Below are 23,414 nucleotides of genomic sequence, written 5' to 3'. Positions count from 1 at the left end.
TGAGCAGAGAAGGACTTGCTCCACCAGTAGTAAACTGCATGGCCTTGCGCATGCCACTCTGCTGAAAAGGCTTGCTGAACACAGACATATGAATACACACAAAGTAACTAAAACATAACTGGCAGAACAGATAAAAGAAAGACAGGAAAGAGAACGGGAAAGGACATAAATGAACAAGTAGGGAAACCCACAGAGCACAGACAGACACGGATCCCATGGGTCAGCAGCATGGGAGAGAGTACAAACCAGGAGCAGGACAAGACAACACACACCAGGAGAGCTGACACAGAACTGAGGAAACCTCAGCCTTATATACAGGTTCCATGGGTGCAGCAGAGAGACCACACCCACGGAGCAGACAGAGGATTAACTCCTAATAGGCACACAGGGGAGTTAACCCATAAAGAACCACAAATGGCACACAGGAACGGAACTTCAGCGAGTAGCGCCGAATGAGCAAGGACGGAAGGTCACAGCCAGAGGTAACGACTGTGACATATATGTTCTAGAAGACCTCAGAATGTCATACATCAATTTTCAGGCCAATTGGAGCACTTTTGATTATGGTAAAATAGATTTGGACAGGAATCACATTTAAAAGATTCTCATGCAAAGCACATTTCAAGAAATCCACTCATCTCTAGAAATAAACCCCTTTTATTAAGCATTATACTTTCTGCAAGCTTTGCAAAAATCAATAGCACAAGCGATAAGAAATTATGTAATACTTCATTATCCACTTATGCACTTAAATACCTCATTATCCATTTATCAGGCTCAATTCCTGGTCCCCACTCATTACTATAAATTATCTGCTAAATCCATCCTGGCCTCCCAAGACAAATTGACAGCTCACTGAAGGATCAGATTACATGCAGCCCATAGACGTTTATGGAGATGGGAAGTTGGTTGGAGGGAGGATTTTCAGAAGGGACACATACAGACATGATATGTAGAGGAGAAGAAGATGAACTTATTGAAACAAAAACAGAGAGGATTCTACAGCTAATATTGAGTCTCATCGAGTACTTTATTCACATCAGTATTGTTAAGTACTGCTGTATAATGTCCTTTATGGTGCTGTTGCTTCTTTTTATGGTGTACTACAGAGAGAGAGTACTGTGTATTGGGAAATATAAGGGTCATTGCTAGGGTCTCAAAAGATGTGGGCCCAAGACCAAATGCATGTAAGCCAAGTTCTCTATGTAAACTTCTCCTCTCACATGCCCTAGCACTAAAGACATATTTTACTTGCTGGATGGACACTACATTTAGCACTACCAAACAAACTTATTGCATCCAGTGTCTAACAGGTGACATCTCCTCTGATGTAGAGGATATGTTACATTCCTTAATTTTCTATCATCCTCCCCACCCTGGTACCACAGCAGTTTTATTCTGCCACTACGCCAATACTGTTCCTGCTGTGCTCCCCAAGTCCCCCAAATACTATAGTGCAGAAATGATACTGCCATTCAGATAGCGCTTCATAATAAAATAAAAGATAGTCCATCTAGTCCATCATTAGTAATAGGGCCTCCAATAATGATAATTCTCCCCAAGAGTGTTTCTATTATTACCAGTGCCCTCCATGTTTGAAATAATAATGCCAACCATAGTGCACCCAGTAGTAATAAGGTCTCTCTATAGTTCCCCTATAATTAATAAGATTAATAAGTTATATTGTCCTCTCAGTAGTTACTGTATAATGCCCCCTTTAGTGCCCTAGTAGTTATAATGCCCCTTATAGTCCTTACACTAGTTATAATGCCCCTTGTAGAGCCCAACTAGTTATAATGCCCCCTATAATGCCTAAGTGGTTAAAATGCCCCTTATAGTGCCCTCAGTAGGTATAATGTCCCCTGTAGTGCCCCCAGTAGGTATAATATTCCAGTAAGTATTATGCTCCTCACAGTGTCCCTAGTAAATACAATGCCGTCTATAGCACCCCAGTAGCTATAATAGTCCATGTAGTGCCCATAGTTGGTATAATGGCACTCTGTAGAGCCACCTGTCCTTACAGTAAACCTGTATATTGATTCCACAGTAACAATTTATTTTCATCAACAATTTTCATCAACAATTTTTTTTTTTCATCAACAATGTTATGTCTAAAATCCTCAGAAAACTTCTTTGTTTTAGCAGACCAGACCAACAGGAAAAACTCAGTTTTATCTTTTAAATAGGACACAGCTATACAAAGTCACTCCTGGTTGTCACTCCATTCATTGAAACTATTAACTCTAATTATCCTTTCTGAAGAACTGACCAAGAGTGTTGAAGAAATTATTGACAGGAGAATTTCACAACAACACTGTCAATCACATAGAAAGGAATTCATGTCCTCTATACTAGTCTTTGATGTCTTTTTCATAGCGTAAGCACACGTGTTTCTAACAATGGCTCAACAGACACATAAGTGTAGGTGATTAGTGGACACCATCCTGTCTTCTAGTTTGTAGATCACAAGCTATATCAGTTCTTATTTTATATATATATATATATATATATATTAGTGTTGAGCGAGCATGCTCGACCAAACAGCAGTTCGGCATCGCTATGCTTGGGACATCGCTGTGTTTGGCCGAATACTGTTGAACACAATGAAAATCAATGGGAGCCCCAAGCATTAAAAAAAGAGCCCCTTGCTCTGAAGAAGAGAGGGTATCTGGTTCACAAAAAAAAGGTTAGAAATTGATTAAAACACCACCTGAATGGTTTGGAAACAGCATGGGAAGGATGTCTGGATGCATTTTGGACTTCCATTACCTTTGACATACAATAGACAACCACAAGTATGTGCAAGCCAACCATCTATCCATGAGACAGATAACAGTCAGCATACCTTACAACTAGAGTTGAGCGAACACCTGGATGTTCGGGTCCGAGAAGTTCGGCCGAACTTCCCGGAAATGTTCGGGTTCGGGATCCGAACCCGATCCGAACTTCGTCCCGAACCCGAACCCCATTGAAGTCAATGGGGACCCGAACTTTTGGGCACTAAAAAGGCTGTAAAACAGCCCAGGAAAGAGCTAGAGGGCTGCAAAAGGCAGCAACATGTAGGTAAATCCCCTGCAAACAAATGTGGATAGGGAAATGAATTAAAATTAAAATTAAAAAAATAAAAATGAACCAATATCAATTGGACAGAGGTCGCATAGCAGAGAATCTGGCTTCACGTCAGCAGAGAATCAGTCTCTTCATGCCATAGCAAAGAATCTGGCTTCATGTCAGCAGAGAATCAGTCTCTTCATGCCATAGCAGAGAATCTGGCCTTATGTCAGCGCAGAATCTGTATTCATGTCATAGCAGAGAATCAGGCTTCACGTCACCCACCACTGGAACAGGCCACTGTCACACATTTAGGCCCCGGCACCCAGACAGAGGAGAGCGGTCCCGTAACAGAGAATCTGGCCTTATGTCAGAATCTGTATTCATGTCATAGCAGAGAATCAGGCTTCACGTCACCCACCACTGGAACAGGCCACTGTCACACATTTAGGCCCAGGCACCCAGGCAGAGGAGAGAGGTCGCGTAACAGAGAATCTGGCCTTATGTCAGCGCAGAATCTGTCTTCATGTCATAGCAGAGAATCAGGCTTCACGTCACCCACCACTGGAACAGGCCACTTTCAAACATTTAGGCCCAGGCACCCAGGCAGAGGAGAGAGGTCCTGTAACAGAGAATCTGGCCTTATGTCAGCACAGAATCTGTCTTCATGTCATAGCAGAGAATCAGGCTTCACGTCACCCACCACTGGAACAGGCCACTGTCACACATTTAGGCCCAGGCACCCAGGCAGAGGAGAGAGGTCCCGTAACAGAGAATCTGGCCTTATGTCAGCGCAGAATCTGTCTTCATGTCATAGCAGAGAATCAGGCTTCACATCACCCACCACTGGAACAGGCCACTGTCACACATTTAGACCCCGGCACCCAGGCAGAGGAGAGAGGTCCCGTAACAGAGAATCTGGCCTTATGTCAGCGCAGAATCTGTCTTCATGTCATAGCAGAGAATCAGGCTTCACGTCACCCACCACTCGAACAGGCTACTGTCAAACATTTAGGCCCAGGCGCCCAGGCAGAGGAGAGAGGTCCCGTAACAGAGAATCTGGCCTTATGTCAGCGCAGAATCTGTCTTCATGTCATAGCAGAGAATCAGGCTTCACGTCATCCACCACTGGAACAGGCCACTGTCACACATTTAGGCCCAGGCACCCAGGCAGAGGAGAGAGGTCCCGTAACAAAGAATCTGGCCTTATGTCAGCGCAGAATCTGTCTTCATGTCATAGCAGAGAATCAGGCTTCACGTCACCCACCACTGGAACAGGCCACTGTCACACATTTAGGCCCAGGCACCCAGGCAGAGGAGAGAGGTCCCATAACAGAGAATCTGGCCTTATGTCAGCGCAGAATCTGTATTCATGTCATAGCAGAGAATCAGGCTTCACGTCACCCACCACTGGAACAGGCCACTGTCACACATTTAGGCCCCGGCACCCAGACAGAGGAGAGCGGTCCCGTAACAGAGAATCTGGCCTTATGTCAGCGCAGAATCTGTCTTCATGTCATAGCAGAGAATCAGGCTTCACGTCACCCACCACTGGAACAGGCCACTGTCAAACATTTAGGCCCAGGCACCCAGGCAGAGGAGAGAGGTCCCGTAACAGAGAATCTGGCCTTATGTCAGCGCAGAATCTGTCTTCATGTCATAGCAGAGAATCAGGCTTCACGTCACCCACCACTGGAACAGGCCACTGTCACACATTTAGGCCCAGGCACCCAGGCAGAGGAGAGAGGTCCCGTAACAGAGAATCTGGCCTTATGTGAGCGCAGAATCTGTCTTCATGTCATAGCAGAGAATCAGGCTTCACGTCACCCACCACTGGAACAGGCCACTGTCACACATTTAGGCCCAGGCACCCAGGCAGAGGAGAGAGGTCCCGTAACAGAGAATCTGGCCTTATGTCAGCGCAGAATCTGTATTCATGTCATAGTAGAGAATCAGGCTTCACGTCACCCACCACTGGAACAGGCCACTGTCACACATTTAGGCCCCGGCACCCAGACAGAGGAGAGCGGTCCCGTAACAGAGAATCTGGCCTTATGTCAGCGCAGAATATGTCTTCATGTCATAGCAGAGAATCAGGCTTCACGTCACCCACCACTGGAACAGGCCACTGTCACACATTTAGGCCCCGGCACCCAGACAGAGGAGAGCGGTCCCGTAACAGAGAATCTGGCCTTATGTCAGCGCAGAATCTGTCTTCATGTCATAGCAGAGAATCAGGCTTCATGTCACCCACCACTGGAACAGGCCACTGTCACACATTTAGGCCCCGGCACCCAGACAGAGGAGAGCGGTCCCGTAACAGAGAATCTGGCCTTATGTCAGCGCAGAATCTGTCTTCATGTCATAGCAGAGAATCAGGCTTCATGTCACCCACCACTGGAACAGGCCACTGTCACACATTTAGGCCCCGGCACCCAGACAGAGGAGAGCGGTCCCGTAACAGAGAATCTGGCCTTATGTCAGCGCAGAATCTGTCTTCATGTCATAGCAGAGAATCAGGCTTCATGTCACCCACCACTGGAACAGGCCACTGTCACACATTTAGGCCCCGGCACCCAGACAGAGGAGAGCGGTCCCGTAACAGAGAATCTGGCCTTATGTCAGCGCAGAATCTGTCTTCATGTCATAGCAGAGAATCAGGCTTCACGTCACCCACCACTGGAACAGGCCACTGTCACACATTTAGGCCCCGGCACCCAGGCAGAGGAGAGAGGTCGCGTAACAGAGAATCTGGCTTCATGTCAGCACAGAATAGGTCTTCATGTCATAGCAGAGAATCAGGCTTCACGTCACCCACCACTGGAACAGGCCACTGTCACACATTTAGGCCCCGGCACCCAGACAGAGGAGAGGTTCATTCAACTTTGGGTTGCCCCGCAATATAATGGTAAAATGAAATTAAAAATAGTATTGAATGAGGAAGTGCCCTGGAGTAGAATAATATATTGTTAAGGGGAGGTAGTTAATATCTAATCTGCACAAGGGATGGACAGGTCCTGTGGGATCCATGCCTGGTTCATTTTTATGAACGTCAGCTTGTCCACATTGGCTGTAGACAGGCGGCTGCGTTTGTCTGTAATGACGCCCCCTGCCGTGCTGAATACACGTTCAGACAAAACGATGGCCGCCGGGCAGGCCAGCACCTCCAAGGCATAAAAGGCTAGCTCTGGCCACGTGGACAATTTGGAGACCCAGAAGTTGAATGGGGCCGAACCATCAGTCAGTACGTGGAGGGGTGTGCACAGGTACTGTTCCACCATGTTAGGGAAATGTTGCCTCCTGCTAACACGTTCCGTATCAGGTGGTGGTGCACTTAGCTGTGGCGTGGTGACAAAACTTTTCCACATCTCTGCCATGCTAACCCTGCCCTCAGAGGAGCTGGCCGTGACACAGCTGCGTTGGCGACCTCTTGCTCCTCCTCTGCCTTCGCCTTGGGCTTCCACTGGTTCCCCTGTGACATTTGGGAATGCTCCCAGTAGCGCGTCTACCAACATGCGCTTGTAGTCGCGCATCTTCCTATCACGCTCCAGTGTGGGAAGTAAGGTGGGCACATTGTCTTTGTACCGGGGATCCAGCAGGGTGGCAACCCAGTAGTCCGCACACGTTAAAATGTGGGCAACTCTGCTGTCGTTGCGCAGGCACTGCAGCATGTAGTCGCTCATGTGTGCCAGGCTGCCCAGAGGTAAGGACAAGCTGTCCTCTGTGTGAGGTGTATCATCATCGTCCTGTGTTTCCCCCCAGCCACGCACCAGTGATGGGCCCGAGCTGCTTTGGGTGCCACCCCGCTGTGAACTTGCTTCATCCTCATCCTCCTCCACCTCCTCCTCATCCTCGTCCTCCTCGTCCTCCAGTAGTGGGCCCTGTCTGGCCACATTTGTACCTGGCCTCTGGTGTTGCAAAAAACCTCCCTCTGAGTCACTTCGAAGAGACTGGCCTGAAAGTGCTAAAATGACCCCTCTTCCTCCTCTTCCTCCTGGGCCACCTCCTCTTCCATCATCGCCCTAAGTGTTTTCTCAAGGAGACATAGAAGTGGTATTGTAACGCTGATAACGGCGTCATCGCCACTGGCCATGTTGGTGGAGTACTCGAAACAGCGCAACAGGGCACACAGGTCTCGCATGGAGGCCCAGTCATTGGTGGTGAAGTGGGTCTGATCCGCAGTGCGACTGACCCGTGCGTGCTGCAGCTCAAACTCCACTATGGCCTGCTGCTGCTCGCACAGTCTGTCCAGCATATGCAAGGTGGAGTTCCACCTGGTGGGTACGTCGCATATGAGGCGGTGAGCGGGAAGGCCGAAGTTACGCTGTAGCGCAGACAGGCGAGCAGCGGCAGGGTGTGAATGCCGGAAGCGCGAACAGACGGCCCGCACTTTATGCAGCAGCTCTGACATGTCGGGGTAGTTGCGAATGAACTTCTTCACCACCAAATTCAGCACATGCGCCAGGCAAGGGATGTGCGTCAAACCGGCTAGTCCCAGAGCTGCAACGAGATTTCGCCCATTATCGCACACCACCAGGCCGGGCTTGAGGCTCACCGGCAGCAACCACTCGTCGGTCTGTTGTTCTATACCCCGCCACAACTCCTGTGCGGTGTGGGGCCTGTCCCCCAAACATATGAGTTTCAGAATGGCCTGCTGACGTTTACCCCGGGCTGTGCTGAAGTTGGTGGTGAAGGTGTGTGGCTGACTGGATGAGCAGGTGGAAGAAGAGGAGGAGGAAGCTGAGTAGGAGGAGGAGGAGACAGGAGGCAAAGAATGTTGCCCTGCGATCCTTGGCGGCGGAAGGACGTGCGCTAAACAGCTCTCCGCCTGGGGCCCAGCCGCCACTACATTTACCCAGTGTACAGTTAGGGAGATATAGAGTCCCTGGCCGTGCTTACTGGTCCACGTATCTGTGGTTAGGTGGACCTTGCCACAGATGGCGTTGCGCAGTGCACACTTGATTTTATCGGACACTTGTTTGTGCAGGGAAGGCACGGCTCTCTTGGAGAAGTAGTGGCGGCTGGGAACAACATACTGTGGGACAGCAAGTGACATGAGCTGTTTGAAGCTGTGTGTGTCCACCAGCCTAAATGACAGCATTTCATAGGCCAGTAGTTTAGAAATGCTGGCATTCAGGGCCAAGGATCGAGGGTGGCTAGGTGGGAATTTACGCTTTCTCTCAAATGTTTGTGAGATGGAGAGCTGAACGCTGCCGTGTGACATGGTTGAGATGCTTGGTGACGCAGGTGGTGGTGTTGGTGGTACATCCTCTGTTTGCTGGGCGGCAGGTGCCAACGTTCCTCCAGAGGCGGAGGAAGAGGCCGAGGCGGCGGCAGCAGCAGAAGAGGCCGAGGCGGCAGCAGCAGAAGAGGTAGCAGAGGGGGCCTGAGTGACTTCCTTGTTTTTAAGGTGTTTACTCCACTGCAGTTCATGCTTTGCATGCAGGTGCCTGGTCATGCAGGTTGTGCTAAGGTTCAGAACGTTAATGCCTCGCTTCAGGCTCTGATGGCACAGCGTGCAAACCACTCGGGTCTTTTCGTCAGCACATTGTTTGAAGAAGTGCCATGCCAGGGAACTCCTTGAAGCTGCCTTTGGGGTGCTCAGTCCCAGATGGCGGCGGTCAGTAGCAGGCGGAGTCTCTTGGCGGCGGGTGTTCTGATTTTGCCCACTGCTCCCTCTTTTGCTACGCTGTTGGCTCGGTCTCACCACTGCCTCTTCCTCCGAACTGTAAAAGTCAGTGGCACGACCTTCATTCCATGTGGGGTCTAGGACCTCATCGTCCCCTGCATCGTCTTCCACCCAGTCTTGATCCCTGACCTCCTGTTAAGTCTGCACACTGCAGAAAGACGCAGCAGTTGGCACCTGTGTTTCGTCATCATCAGAGACGTGCTGAGGTGGTATTCCCATGTCCTCATCATCAGGAAACATAAGTGGTTGTGCGTTAGTGCATTCTATCTCTTCCACCCCTGGGGAAGGGCTAGGTGGATGCCCTTGGGAAACCCTGGCAGCAGAGTCTTCAAACAGCATAAGAGACTGCTGCATAACTTGAGGCTCAGACAGTTTACCTGATATGCATGGGGGTGATGTGACAGACCGATGGGCTTGGTTTTCATGCGCCATCTGTGCGCTTTCTGCAGAAGACTGGGTGGGAGATAATGTGAACGTGCTGGATCCACTGTCGGCCACCCAATTGACTAATGCCTGTACCTGCTCAGGCCTTACCATCCTTAGAACGGCATTGGGCCCCACCAAATATCGCTGTAAATTCTGCTGGCTAATGGGACCTGAGGTAGTTGGTTCACTAGGACGTGTGGCTGTGGCAGAACGGCCACGTCCTCTCCCAGCACCAGAGGGTCCACTAACACCACCACGACCATGTCCACGTCCGCGTCCGCGTCCCTTATTAGATGTTTTCCTCATTGTTCCCGTTCACCACAATTTTGAGAATGGCAAATTTGGGAATAGTTTTTCAACCCAGAAAAAAAAGTGTGCTTTTACGGTCACTACAAATAACTTGACCAGCTAAAACAGTGCAGATTTGGTTGAATAGAGATGTGAGGCCTGTTTTTTTTTTTGCGCTGTGTGACAGGTATAGGTTTAATCACAGAATCAGACTTCTATCAGCACGCTAGCGTGTGTCTTAGGTTTTTCTGAATGACACTATCAGTACCTTCATGTAAGATATTCTTTTTGGGATAGATTTGAAGTAGGCATCAAATACCAGAAACTAGTTATTTTGAGAATGGCAAATTTGGGAATGGTTTTTTCAACCCAGAAAAAAAAGTGTGCTTTTACGATCACTACAAATAACTTGACCAGCTAAAACAGTACAGATTTGGTTGAATAGAGATGTGAGGCCTGTTTTTTTTGCGCTGTGTGACAGGTATAGGTTTAATCACAGAATCAGACTTCTATCAGCACGCTAGCGTGTGTCTTAGGTTTTTCTGAATGACACTATCAGTACCTTCAATGTAAGATATTCTTTTTGGGATAGATTTCAAGTAGGCCTCAAATACCAGAAACTAGTTATTTTGAGAATGGCAAATTTGGGAATGGTTTTTCAACCCAGAACAAAAAGTGTGCTTTACGGTCACTACAAATAACTTGACCAGCTAAAACAGTACAGATTTGGTTAAATAGAGATGTGAGGCCTGTTTTTTTTTGTGCTGTGTGACAGGTATAGGTTTAATCACAGAATCAGACTTCTATCAGCACGCTAGCGTGTGTCTTAGGTTTTTCTGAATGACACTATCAGTACCTTAAATGTAAGATATTCTTTTTGGGATAGATTTCAAGTAGGCCTCAAATACCAGAAACTAGTTATTTTGAGAATGGCAAATTTGGAAGGGTTTTTCAACCCAGAACAAAAAGTGTGCTTTTACGGTCACTACAAATAACTTGACCAGCTAAAACAGTCCAGATTTGGTTAAATAGAGATGTGAGGCCTGTTTTTTTTTGCGCTGTGTGACAGGTATAGGTTTAATCACAGAATCAGACTTCTATCAGCACGCTAGCGTGTGTCTTAGGTTTTTCTGAATGACACTATCAGTACCTTCAATGTAAGATATTCTTTTTGGGATAGATTTCAAGTAGGCCTCAAATACCGGAAACTAGTTATTTTGAGAATGGCAAATTTGGGAATGGTTTTTCAACCCAGAAAAAAAAGTGTGCTTTTACGGTCACTACAAATAACTTGACCAGCTAAAACAGTACAGATTTGGTTGAATAGAGATGTGAGGCGTGTTTTTTTTTGCGCTGTGTGACAGGTATAGGTTTAATCACAGAATCAGACTTCTATCAGCACGCTAGCGTGTGTCTTAGGTTTTTCTGAATGACACTATCAGTACCTTCAATGTAAGATATTCTTTTTGGGATAGATTTCAAGTAGGCCTCAAATACCAGAAACTAGTTATTTTGAGAATGGCAAATTTGGCAATGGTTTTTCAACCCAGAAAAAAAAGTGTGCTTTTACGGTCACTACAAATAACTTGACCAGCTAAAACAGTGCAGATTTGGTTGAATAGAGATGTGAGACCTGTTTTTTTTTTGCGCTGTGTGACAGGTATAGGTTTAATCACAGAATCAGACTTCTATCAGCACGCTAGCGTGTGTCTTAGGTTTTTCTGAATGACACTATCAGTACCTTCAATGTAAGATATTCTTTTTGGGATAGATTTCATGTAGGCCTCAAATACCAGAAACTAGTTATTTTGAGAATGGCAAATTTGGGAATGGTTTTTTCAACCCAGAACAAAAGTGTGCTTTTACGGTCACTACAAATAACTTGACCAGCTAAAACAGTACAGATTTGGTTAAATAGAGATGTGAGGCCTGTTTTTTTTTGCGCTGTGTGACAGGTATAGGTTTAATCACAGAATCAGACTTCTATCAGCACGCTAGCGTGTGTCTTAGGTTTTTCTGAATGACACTATCAGTACCTTAAATGTAAGATATTCTTTTTGGGATAGATTTCAAGTAGGCCTCAAATACCAGAAACTAGTTATTTTGAGAATGGCAAATTTGGAAGGGTTTTTCAACCCAGAACAAAAAGTGTGCTTTTACGGTCACTACAAATAACTTGACCAGCTAAAACAGTACAGATTTGGTTAAATAGAGATGTGAGGCCTGTTTTTTTTTGCGCTGTGTGACAGGTATAGGTTTAATCACAGAATCAGACTTCTATCAGCACGCTAGCGTGTGTCTTAGGTTTTTCTGAATGACACTATCAGTACCTTCAATGTAAGATATTCTTTTTGGGATAGATTTCAAGTAGGCCTCAAATACCAGAAACTAGTTATTTTGAGAATGGCAAATTTGGGAATGGTTTTTCAACCCAGAAAAAAAAGTGTGCTTTTACGGTCACTACAAATAACTTGACCAGCTAAACAGTACAGATTTGGTTGAATAGAGATGTGAGGCCTGTTTTTTTTTTGCGCTGTGTGACAGGTATAGGTTTAATCACAGAATCAGACTTCTATCAGCACGCTAGCGTGTGTCTTAGGTTTTTCTGAATGACACTATTAGTACCTTCAATTTAAGATATTCTTTTTGGGATAGATTTCAAGTAGGCCTCAAATACCAGAAACTAGTTATTTTGAGAATGGCAAATTTGGAATGGTTTTTCAACCCAGAAAAAAAAGTGTGCTTTTACGGTCACTACAAATAACTTGACCAGCTAAAACAGTGCAGATTTGGTTGAATAGAGATCTGAGACCTGTTTTTTTTTGCGCTGTGACAGGTATAGGTTTAATCACAGAATCAGACTTCTATCAGCACGCTAGCGTGTGTCTTAGGTTTTTCTGAATGACACTATCAGTACCTTCAATTTAAGATATTCTTTTTGGGATAGATTTCAAGTAGGCCTCAAATACCAGAAACTAGTTATTTTGAGAATGGCAAATTTGTAAATGGTTTTTCAACACAGAAAAAAAAGTGTGCTTTTACGGTCACTACAAATAACTTGACCAGCTAAAACAGTGCAGATTTGGTTGAATAGAGATGTGAGACCTGTTTTTTTTTGCGCTGTGTGACAGGTATAGGTTTAATCACAGAATCAGACTTCTATCAGCACGGTAGCATGTGTCTTAGGTTTTTCTGAATGACACTATCAGTACCTTCAATTTAAGATATTCTTTTTGGGATAGATTTCAAGTAGGCCTCAAATACCAGAAACTAGTTATTTTGAGAATGGCAAATTTGGGAATGGTTTTTCAACCCAGAAAAAAAAGTGTGCTTTTACGGTCACTACAAAAAACTTGACCAGCTAAAACAGTGCAGATTTGGTTGAATAGAGATGTGAGACCTGTTTTTTTTTTTGCGCTGTGTGACAGGTATAGGTTTAATCACAGAATCAGACTTCTATCTGCACGCTAGCGTGTGTCTTAGGTTTTTCTGAATGACACTATCAGTACCTTCAATGTAAGATATTCTTTTTGGGATAGATTTCAAGTAGGCCTCAAATACCAAAACTAGTTATTTTGAGAATGGCAAATTTGGGAATGGTTTTTCAACCCAGAAAAAAAAGTGTGCTTTTACGGTCACTACAAATAACTTGACCAGCTAAAACAGTACAGATTTGGTTAAATAGAGATGTGAGGCCTGTTTTTTTTTTGCGCTGTGTGACAGGTATAGGTTTAATCACAGAATCAGACTTCTATCTGCACGCTAGCGTGTGTCTTAGGTTTTTCTGAATGACACTATCAGCACCTTAAATGTAAGATATCCTTTTTGGGATAGATTTTAAGTAGGCCTCAAATACCAGAAACTAGTTATTTTGAGAATGGCAAATTTGGGAATAGTTTTTCAACCCAGAAAAAAAAGTGTGCCTTTACGGTCACTACAAATAACTTGACCAGCTAAAACAGTACAGATTTGGTTGAATAGAAATGTCAGGTCTATTTTTTAGGCGCTGGGTGACAGGCTCAACTTGCTTCTGATGTAATATATGGCCAAAAAATAACCACACTGTTGATGGTTAAATGCACTTGGGTGACACAGGCTCAGCCTGCACCAGATGTAGTATATGGCCAAAAAATAATCAGACTGTTGATGGTTAAATGCACTTCGGTGACACAGGCTCAGCCTGCAGCTGATGTAGTATATGGCCAAAAAATAACCAGACTGTTGATGGTTAAATGCACTTCGGTGACACAGGCTCAGCCTGCAGCTGATGTAGGATATAGCACAAAATAACCACACTATCGATGGTTAAATACACTTGGTGATAGCTTGTGCTGGCGCACCACAAGTCACAAAATGGCCGCCGATCACCCCAGAAAAAAGTGATCTAAAAACGCTCTGGGCAGCCTCAAAAAAGTGAGCAAGTCAATAATAGCACTTCAATGATCCACAGCTGCAGATCGATCACAGAATGAATTCTTTTAGAGGAGTTAATCTGCCTAATCTCGCCCTAACATCGCAGCTGCAACCTCTCCCTACACTGATCATAGCAGAGTGACGTGCGGCGCTACGTGACTCCAGCTTAAATAGAGACTGGGTCACATGCTGCACTGGTCAATCACAGCCATGCCAATAGTAGGCATGGCTGTGATGGCCTCTTGGGGCAAGTAGTATGACGCTTGTTGATTGGCTGCTTTGCAGCCTTTCAAAAAGCGCCAAGAAGGCGCCGAACACCGAACCCGAACACAGACTTTTACGAAAATGTTCGGGTTCGGGTCCGTGTCACGGACACCCCAAAATTCGGTACGAACCCGAACTATACAGTTCTGGTTCGCTCATCCCTACTTACAACGGCAGCCTTGTGCACTATGAGACATTCAAAACCAGCTCTCATCTGATTAAGAGCCAGTAAGCCGCAAAGTTACTTCATAACTGTTGGATGGCTTGGGTGGACTTGCGCACCTAGATCATTATCATTAGGGTGACAAAAAGTTTTCTGATTGTTCTAGCATAATATTCAATAACCTTTCTATCCAGTTTTGTCATGTAAACTCATTTGCATAATCGTGGGCATATGCAAATTATCTGAATCTGCTTGTTTTTTTAGCTGAAACACCATTTGCATGGAAAATTCGCTATAAAAATTTTCGATCAACACTACTCATGAACTGCGCCATTTATTAGATTCTTAGTCTTATGAAAAGACTATTAATCCAATAGATGGTGCTGTTCATGACTCAGCAAAACAAGGCAGATTCTGCTCATTTGCATGTTTTTCCCATAGGCCCATGTTTATGCAAATGAGTTTACATGACAAAACTGAATAGAAAGCTTATTGAATATTATGTTAGGACAATCAAAAAACTTTTTGTCACCCTAATGATAATGATCTAGGTGCACAGGTCCACCCAAGCCATCCATCAGATATAAAGCAACTTTGAGGCTTACTAACTTGCTGGTTTTGAATGTCTCATAGTGCACAAGGCTGCAATTGTAAGGTGTGCTGACTGTATGTGTCTCATGGATATTTTCTTGGCTTGCACATACCCTGCTTTTGGCAAATAGCCTTTGTGTGGTTGTCTATTGTATGTTATAGGTAATAGGAGTCCAAGATGCATCCAAACATCCTTCCCATGCTGTTTCCAAACCATTTTTGTGGTGTTTCCATCAATTTCTAACCTTTTTCTGTAAACCTGACATCCCCTCCTCTTCAGATGCTCGGGTTTTCCCATTGACTTCCATTATGCTCGGTAGTGCTTGATCAACACATATATATAAATATATAATGTACCTGTATAAAGCTGTGTGTATGTCTGCTAAAGGAATCCGAACCGTCATATTTACAATTACAAAATTTGGCACACAGGATGTACCTAAGATATTCCCAAAAAATGCAGTAGCTAATAGAAACCTAGTCACATGACTCTTATCAGCCAATAGAAGCTCACAGGCCCTTAGTCTCCACATACACACAGTTTTAAACCAGGTTTCCATAACAACCCAGACATTTTTCTTCACTGCTGTAGGTCAGCTTTAAAGGGGCAGGGCTTTGTGGATGACACTGTTAAGAGAGCCGAGTGCTGTGGAGGTTACAGTTAAGGGGGCAGGTAGGGTGGCCATTCAGGCTACCCTCAAAAGACGGACTTAAAAACTCCACCCCCAGGTCCTGGTAAGCCACGCATCTGATTTGGTTATACCACGCCCCCTCTCGCTCAGCAGCCGACAGGGATTAATCAAATGAAGGTAAAAATCAACTGCTGTCAGCTGCAGGGGTGGGAGGGAGGATGACTTTCTCCTTTCAGCTTGCGCTCAGCAGCACAGTGCTGCGCCGGACGGAGGACAGGGAGTCTGAAAGCCCGACTGTCTGGCCTAAAACCGGACCTCTGGCTACCCTAGGGGCAGGCTGCTGTGGAGGTCACAGTTAAAGGGACAGTCCGCTATGGAGGTCAGTGTTAAGGGGCAGATTGCTGTAGAGGCCACTGTTAAGGGGGCAGGGTGTTGTGGAAATCACTGTTAAGGAGACGGGTACTGTGGAGGTCACTAATAAAGGAGCGGACGCTTTGGAGGTTACTGTTAAAGGGTCGGGCTGCTGTGGAGGTCACTATTGAGGGGCGGGATGCTGTGGAGGTCACTGTTAAAGGGGCGGATGCAGTGGAGATTTCTGTTAAGGGGCAGGGAACGTTGGAGGTCACAGTTAAGGGGACAGTCCGCAGTGTTAAGGGGCGGGGTGCTGTAGAGGGGGCGGGGTGTTGTGGAAGTCACATTTTTAGGGAACAGAGCTCTGTGGAGGTCACTGTTAAGGGGTGGGATATTGTGGAAATCCCTGTTAAAGGGGTGGCCGCTGTGGAGGTCACTGTTAAAGGGAAGGACGCTGTGGATGTTACTGTTAAGGGGGCAGGTTGCTGTGGCTGTCACTGTTAAAGGGGCTGAGTACTGTAGATGTCACTGTTATAGTGGATACTGTTGATATCTTTTAACGACACATACAAACATAAATAAAATAGATTAAATATACCTGTGCGAAGCCAGGTCCTACTGCTAGTATGTATGTGTGTATATATATATATATATATATATATATATATATAAATATATATAAAAGGTCTAGAAGAATTTTAGTTGATTAAAGGAGGAATACAGCTTTAAATGCTAAAATGTCACAGGAGATCAAGTTGGGAAATGCAGTCATGAGCTCATATGTGCATTGTTTGCTGTGAAAAGTTTAAACCATTTTAGGAGAACATTTGCCAAACTGTGTTATTGAAGCTACAGAGCTATGCAGTTCCTTTAATTCAGGAATGGGTGATAACTTAGTTTATGGCATCTCAGATTTTTTACTAGGAGAACATAAGTAGATATTTTTATTTACTTTTAAAACTTTTTTTTTTAAAGGGTTTGTACTGTGCAATGTAACAGTTTGCATAAAATTATTCATTGTAGGGAATGAATACGATCTAATAAAAACCTTGTACCAAATAGTAAGAATTTAACATTTATTGGTCCGGAGTTTAAGTGTCGGTCCGGGTTTTGACAGCACCTGGCTGTCCTTAAAAAGGAAGCTGGGCTCAGCAGAGATGTCTCTGTTTTTGGGATCTGAGGCTTTGTGCTGTGCTGGAGGGTAGTGATGAGCGGCAGGGGTCATATTCGAATTCGCGATATTTCGCGAATATTTTGTAGAATATTCGTCGAATATTCACAAATTCGAAAATTCGCGATTTTTTTACTCGAAAAATCGGAAAGGTAATGATTGTGTAATATGCGAATTTTCGTAATTCGAATTTTCGGATTCAAATTTTTTATTGCGAATTTTTCAACTTACAACTATTAGACAAAGAAGATTATAGCACTATATTAGCTAAATTGCTCTATATTCGTTTTTTTTCGAATATTCGCTATATTGCTATTACTTCGTTTTTTCGAATATTCGTAATATTCTAAAACAAGAATATATAGCAATATAGCGAATATTCGAAAAAAACTAATATATAGCAAAATTCGCAAACACTACTACTCCTAAAGTCAAGTATATTGCAGCCTTCTTATTGGCCCACAAGCTAGAAGCAGTAAGGGATCATGTGTACTGATAAAAAAATATATATAATAATCGGAAAAAAAAAAAAGGGAAAAAATTAATTTGAATATTCGAAATTACGAATATATATAACTATATTGGAAATATTCGCGAATTTTCGAAGTACCTATATTCGCGATAAAAATGTGAAATTCGAATATTCGTGATCAACACTACTGGAGGGCTGAGAGCTGCACGCTGGGGAAACAGGCCCCCTAAAGCCTGCTGTGGACTACTGGAGGCAGAACATCCAGCTAGGTGACTTGTATTATATGAATTTTCCATTGTGTGTGAATTAAGACCAAGACTGCAAAGCTATGTGCTGTTTTGTGCAATTGCCTCAAGTGTGAATGAACACTGACGTTTTGAGTTAATGAACACTGACGTTTTGTTTTTTGCCTCTGTACTGTGCCCGCTTACCCTATCTACCAGAGCGAAACCCCACAATAGGTAAATAAGACTAATTTGACTGGAATTATAAATCAATTGCATTTAAAGAGGTATTCCCATCTGGATATTTATGGCACATTGATAGGATATGCTATAAATATCTAATTGGTACTAGTATCACCTCTAGAACCACTCATATCTCAAGAATGAAGGCCCTATGTGAATAATTGGCACACTTACACAGCAACCTCTCCACTTACTGCTATGGAACTTCCAAAAAGAATTGAGGCTATTTTTAGAAGACCTCTGCTATTTTTGGAAGTTATTTTATTCTACTTAAGTTTCTTCTTTGTTATTCATGTATTAAGCTTGTTTATATTAAAGAGTAAATAAACTTTTTTTTATAAATTTTTGTAACCTGTTCCTAATGCCCTAATAACACTTTTTGTAATATACTTTATTAATGGTTTTTGCATTTTTATTATACTTTTTCCCTCCCTAAATCGCACGCTGTGCACTTTAAATCTGACTCTCAGCGGTGACAGAGTACACATTTTTATTGATGGGGCCACAGAGCATTGAGTGCAGGCAGGAGCGCATATGCTGGTTTACTAAATGCTGGCATGGCACATGGGTACCCTGTAAACATGTGCTATGCCAGGATTAACTGAGCCGAGTGGGCTCCTGCCACTGCCTGCTTTGCTAAGCTAAGAGTTCTGCATGTCAGCTTTTAGCTTAGCGAAGCAGGCACATGGTTACAGGGCTTAGCAAAGAAGGAGCCCACTCCGCTCAGCTAATCCTGGCATAGCACATGGTTAGAGGGTACTCATGTGTTATGCCAGGATTTGGTTAAACCTCCGGGGGGCATGGGCAGGAGCAGCAAATATGCGCTCCTGCCCATACTCCCTGTGCTGCGGCCCCATTGATAAAAATGTCAACTCTGTGCTCCATACTCCGCTGAGAAGTCAGTGGTGTACTGAAAAGTAGATTTTAAGTGCACAGAGAAACATGGGCTTTAGAGAGGGAAAAGTGTATTAAAAATGCAAAAAACATTAATACCTACATTACATTAAGAAGTACATTACACAAACTGTTATTAGGGCATTAGGGACATGTTAACAATAATGTATACAAAAGTTCAGTTACTTTTTAAGAACACATAAATAGGGTAACTCTTTAGTAAAGATTTTCTACTCCCTTCTGACTAGAAAAAATTGGAAAATAAAGAAAGGTCCAACCTGGTAATGTTTTCTCTCTCAAACAAGTTAATGGGAGTTGTGGTCCATTAACCCTGCACGTTCAAAACTTTTTAGAATTGAGTAGTTATTTGATCTGTTCAAAGTGCTAGTTCGGGCCCCACAGGCTGCACGAAACTGGTGATTGGCAGGGGTGTCAGGTGTTCGACACCCACAAATTTGATATTGATGTCCTAACCTGAAGAAAGGTCACCAATATGTGAATCTCTGAAAACCCCTTTAATTTATAGGCTATATACACCTTTGGGGCATTTTTTATAATTCAATTTTACTCGTTTTAGTTTACAAATCATTTTTTAATTGGTCTTTATTAAAAATGTTCAGCTGTTTCTGAGATAAAAGATTAAAAAATCAGCCTGTCTGAAAGCTGTTACTTTGTGTTTTCTTATAATTCCTTGATCTGATGGCTCATATGAAGCCTTATATCTGATCTCCTGACCTCATAAACACTTATTTAATGGCTGTATTACACAGCCAGATGTAGAAGACGATTGTCGGGAGAGAAGCATTCCCTTCCAGCAGTTACCTGCTCACTAGCGGAGGAGTCTACTCCTAAGCAGTCTCCTCCGAAGCATGGGGAGGAGCGATGCTATGCCGTCGCTCGTCCCCATGCTGTAGAGTCATTTGTTGGTGGCAGATCGTTATTACACACCACAATATGCCACCTGCAAATGATAATTTTCTGATATCTCAAAAGATTTGGATTGCTGGACATTCGAGCATTTGCTTGTTCTTCCGGCAATCAGTGGCAATATTACACTGAAATGTGTTAGAAGTGTTGAGTGAATCGAAGTTGACGAAGTGAAATTCTATCCGAATTTCAGGAAATATTTGATTTGTCACAAAGCCAAATTTCCTCACATTTTGTGGCAACAAATCAGATTTTTTTCTAAAATGGCTGATGCCATTTTAGAAAGAGATAGTAAGAAGCTCGGAAATGAGGGATCATTCTTAATGCCATGCAGCCAGCTAATCAGCAAATAGCAAACCCCTGTGATGTCAAAGCCATTTTCCAGTGAACTTAGTGCAGGGAGAGACGTTACAGGCACTAGGGACAGTGATTAGGAAAGACTTTATTTAAAAAATATTACTTTTGAACAGGGACAGCTTAGAGATAGTGTAGGGATATAGTAGGGAGGAATTATCCACACTATAGGGAAGAGAGCAGGGACCAATTGCACGGTGTAAAGCCTGGGTAATAGGAGCTATTCTATTACACCTTGCTGCACTAATTGGGGTTAGAAAAAGTGTTCTAATACTACAGATTTTAGGTTGTTCACATTTTTTTATACATTAGTAAATCCATTAATCCTTGATTCTGGAATTGGGGTAAAATTGCAGTCTGATACAAAAGATTTTGGGCGGTTCACATTCTTTTATACATAAGTAAATCTGTTAATCCTTGATTGCGTAATTGGGGTAAAATTGCTGCCTGATACTACTAATTTTGAGGTCGTTCATGTTCTTTTATACATAAGTAATTCCATTAATTCTTGATTCTGTAATAGGGGGGAAATTGCAGCCTGATACTACAGATTTTGGGGTGTTTACATTTTTTATACATAAATTAATCTGTTAATCCTTGATTCTGTAATTGGGGTAAAATTGTGGCATGATACTACAGATTTTAGGGGTGTTCTAGTTCTTTTATACATAATTAAGTCTGGCAATCCTTAATTGTGTAATTAGGGTGAAATTGCGGCCTGATACTACTGATTTTAGAGTGTTCACATTCTTTTTATACATAAATAATCCATTATCCTTGATTGTGTAATTGGGGTCAAATTGCAGCCTGATACTACTGATTTTAGGTGTTCACATTTATTTTTAACATAAGTAATACCATTAATCCTTAATTCTGTAAATGGGGTGAAATTGGGGCTGATACTGCAGATTTTGGGGCGTTAACATTCTTTTTTTATATGAGTAAAGCCGTTAATCATGATGTGTAAATAGGGTGAAACAACAACCGATACTGCTGATTTTGAGGTGTTCATGTTCCTTTATACATGAAGTAATGCAATCATCCTTGATTGCATAATTGGGGGGAAATGTGGCCTAGATACCACTGATTTTTGGGGGGGTGTTAATGCTCTTTTATACATAAGTAAAATCCATTCATCTTTATTCTGGGGTGAAATGCGACCGGACACTACTGCTAATTTACAGTTACGTCCAACAGATGCCAGAGCCTTCCAAGGGAATGGGCAGTGGAAAAAATGTTTCTGGAGCTGGCAGAAGTAGAAGCAGAAGAAGGGAGGTGGAGTGGTATGAGCAGTCGCAGCAACAGGCCAGAGCTTCCAGTGTCATCCAGTGGCTTTGTTTTTGACCAGCAACCCAGCTGTCCTTGAATGGTTGACTCGGTCTTCAACATTTCAACTAGGACATCAGATGCCCCAAACCAGAAGTCAGTGGGTTCCTCTAACACCACGTTTAGTTGGCATGGCCAGAAACAACTCTGTGTTCCCACCTGTCCTGAACCTGTCTCTTTCATTTTCTGTTTCTTCTGCTCGGGAAGTATTGTATGCTGTCGACTCTGCTCCAAATTTTCAGCGAGGACGAGCTTATTGAACACAGTCAGCAGCTACTGCCCAGCCAAGATTTGGAGGAGAGATCCACTGCGTCCTCCTTTAGGCAGGCAAGTAGCAACGATGAGAGTTGCATGGGAGCAGGTGTTGCAAGAGGTCAGACACATGGCCCTGAGACTGGGTGAGACTGGTGAAGGTGACATCAGTGACGTGTTGACATTAGAGGATGATACTCGCTGGTGTGGGAATTTTTCATCAAGTCGCCAGAGGATCTCAGTGTGGCTGTTTGTAGAAACTGTGGGCAGAAGGTGAAGCATGGCCAGGGTGCCAATGTTGGCACCATGGCCCTGCTATTTAAATGAGAAAAATACGTGGTCTCAAAAGGCAGGAAATACTCAACCCCAAATGCAGTTGTGCATTTATGCTCGAGGGAGCAGATACTGCGCTTGTGGTCTGTTGCTAAGGTCGATCCCCAGCAAAAAATGTATACAGTGGAGGATGCCTGCAGCAGACCACAAGTGCCACAGAGACATCCTACACCAGATGGTAAAATGTGTGGATGTGGAATGATTTGGAATAAATAGTTACAAGAATAGGTGCACTACTGTGGTGAATGCAAACAGTAACATCTGACTAAACCCTCACACTGATGTTAAAAATTAGACTTTAGCCAGTATATCCTTATAATAAGGAGATTCCTGAGCCCGCGCACCATGCCAAGGTTTCTCAAGTGGCACGGGACCTAGCGCTAATCTTACCTGTACCGTATAGGTAGTACCAGGAGCCAGTGGGCAAATAACAGCAGCGTAAGGTCCGACTCACAGAAAACAGCCCCCCGTTCCCTCCTGTGTGACTAACCACACATACAATGGGAGGAGGGAGGAGGCTTAGAGTCCCACCCATGGCTGGCTGATATGTTGCAGGCCTCACAGGTGCACCTAAAGGCTGACTATGGATGGTAATCAAGGCGCATTTAGATTGGAGTTTATACACCTCCACATATAAATATACGATTTAAATGACAAAAATACGTGGTCTCAAAAGAAAGGAAATGCTCCTCCCCAAATGCTGTTGTGTATTTATGCTTGGGGGAGCAGATACTGCGCTTGTGGTCTGTTGCTAAGGGCGATCCCCAGCAAAACAATATACTGGCTAAAGTCTCATTATTAACATCAGTGTGAGGGTTTAGTGAGATGCTACTGTTTGCATCCACCACAGTAGTGCACCTATTCTTGTCGCCACGGCCCTGCGTCAACACATGCCGCGTCAACATAAAGTGGCCTGGGAAAACTGTGGAGCTAATGTTATTGTACAGCCTGACACAGCAACCCCTGCATCTCTCAGTAACCCACACCCTTTCTCCTACAGTCAAGGCTCGACCAACTAAGCAGAAGGGAGCTTTGTTTCCTTTCCATCATCTACTGGTCCTGATGCTCCTCCTCCTACTCTTTGTCACTTGTTTTGCCAATAATCGAATAACCGTGCACTCATCCTACGGCACAGAAGCTTGCCCTGGACAAGCTTTCCTACATGGCCAGTAGTGTGGCATCAGAGCGGGTGTTTAGTGCAGCGGGGTGCATAGTTACCCCAACGACAACACAAAATGTTCAGAGACTAACCTTTGTAAAGGTGAATCAGGCGTAGATCATCCAGGATTTCCACATGCCAGTGCCTGATGCATCAGACTAGATTATTCTGGGAGCCACACCAAAACATTG

At 44.0% G+C, this 23,414-nt stretch overlaps 1 long non-coding RNA gene across 1 annotated transcript; it reads right to left on the bottom strand.

Moving 5' to 3' along the window:
* Positions 1–268: 268 nt before the first annotated feature.
* On the bottom strand, positions 269–22,173 carry LOC120987320. Its single transcript, XR_005775988.1, has 3 exons — positions 22,068–22,173; positions 19,107–19,112; positions 269–280 (listed from the first exon to the last, which is right to left on the bottom strand). It is a non-coding gene; the product is annotated as an uncharacterized LOC120987320 (long non-coding RNA).
* Between the last annotated feature and the right edge of the window lie 1,241 nt (positions 22,174–23,414).

Source organism: Bufo bufo, chromosome 1 (genome assembly GCF_905171765.1).
Source record: "Bufo bufo chromosome 1, aBufBuf1.1, whole genome shotgun sequence".
In the NCBI taxonomy this organism is placed as follows: Eukaryota; Metazoa; Chordata; class Amphibia; order Anura; family Bufonidae; genus Bufo; species Bufo bufo.
Note: the sequence above shows the minus strand (reverse complement) of the source record. Positions and strands in the feature narration are given on the sequence as shown.